Raw genomic sequence first — 1,880 nt, forward strand, 5'->3', positions numbered from 1 at the left:
ACATAACCCATACGTAACCAACATGCATAATTTCTATTATTTCTTTAACATTAAATAAATACTGCATAATCATAATTTGGACATAAATCATTTCATGAAAACATGCTGTTAAAATATTTCATGCTTTAAAAGAAATGCGTAAACGTAAAACTTACAGACCGAAGACGTGACTTCGTGAGCTTCTCGAGATCAGCAGTAGTACAATCTTTTACAAGAACATAGGCTCTGATACCAACTGTAGAGGCCCGTATTTCGTATTTGAAAATTTACGGAATAATTTAAAATTTTCCTTTAAAATTAAATAACTTGCCTCATTCATAAAATAAACTGAATAAAAGTTTTAATGTTTAATGTAACAGCGGAATAAAATTTTAAATGTTAAAATAGCAGCGGAAGTAAATATCTGTTTCAAAACAACAACTTAAAATAATTCATCGTGATAAAATGAGTTTGAACATAAAAATAATAAATGATAAAAGTGAGGTCCTCAGATTCCTACTACTGCCGACACAAGCTAGGTCACTGGTCCCCGCCCTCGGTCCCGACCTCATCAGTACCTACAACAATCGAGTCTAGTGAGTCTAAAGACCCAACATGCATATATCGTGAATAACAAGTAAAATATATCATAAGGTTTCATGCCATGGAAAGATATCATATCGTAAGTGTAACGTGAAAATCGTGTCATGAATAATTATAAATACGTGCATAACTGAAAAATCGTGCGTAACATGTTTGCTCAATAGAGCCCTGTCATAAAATAGCATATCATAATTTTCTGTTGAGATTATGATCTACGCAAGTGGCCCATAACATGAACTGAATCGTCTGATCAGACTAAACCACAGTATACTGGGCGGTAGAGATCATCACAGACCTTGGACTTGATATTCGTACCGACACAATAACATGAACCGGTCAGTAGCCACCGGATGAAGTAATAATCCCATAAGCTGCAATCCCATGAGTGTGAAGTGGCCACAAGACATATCGCATAAATCTCAAAAATAAACTTTTATAATTTATGCACGTAATATAATTATTATCTTGTTTTATTTTACCAATTGAGTTGGATCGTTCTCAGGCTCACTGCAACCTAATTCTAACATGAGGAACATGAAAATAAACTTAACTTGACCAACACTTCAAAATCGAACTAAAAACGAGACTACTACGCCCAACGAACTTAGTATCTAACCATGACTCCGTGCCAACCCGAACCATCATTTAGTCATGATTAAAATACACCTAAAATGATCAAAGATAAATATCAAGGGTTGTAATACACGAAAATTGCGCGTGGAGGCCAAAATCATGAAACGCTCTTTCGAGAGTCACTTTGGCACATCGCACCGTAAATTCTCGTACGACATCTAAACTTGACCAAATCACAAACCGCCAAAAACATGACCTTTCTAACTCAATGAGGTACTGTCCAGTCCAAGGCCATAGGCTAAAAGCCAACCAAGAACTCGTACATGACCTCTGAACCGAACTTACAGCTGCTGTCAAAACAAATACAGCAGCAGCTGTTGCACTTCTTTGCTTCGTTTTCGAGACTATCGGCCATTGGGGCTTGAACCACCAACTAGAGCCTCTTACCAACATCCTAAGGTATGGTTTGAACCGTGGCTAAGGGCCTTAGGCTGAACAAAATCCAAGCCAACACCTGAAACAACTCACAAGCTTCACTCGAGAACACACCTCACACGTGTGGGGTGTCTTGCTTGTTCTTGCTGTCAAATGAAGGATCCAATGGTTATGAGGTTAACCATGGTCCGTGCTAGACATGCTAAGGCGTTGTATGAGTCATGGCTAAGGGCTAGAAGCCAACCACAACCCACCTAACACCATAAATTCCAAACCCAACTCACACAACC

Source organism: Primulina tabacum, chromosome 17, assembly GCF_025594145.1.
Source record: "Primulina tabacum isolate GXHZ01 chromosome 17, ASM2559414v2, whole genome shotgun sequence".
Classification (NCBI taxonomy): Eukaryota; Viridiplantae; Streptophyta; class Magnoliopsida; order Lamiales; family Gesneriaceae; genus Primulina; species Primulina tabacum.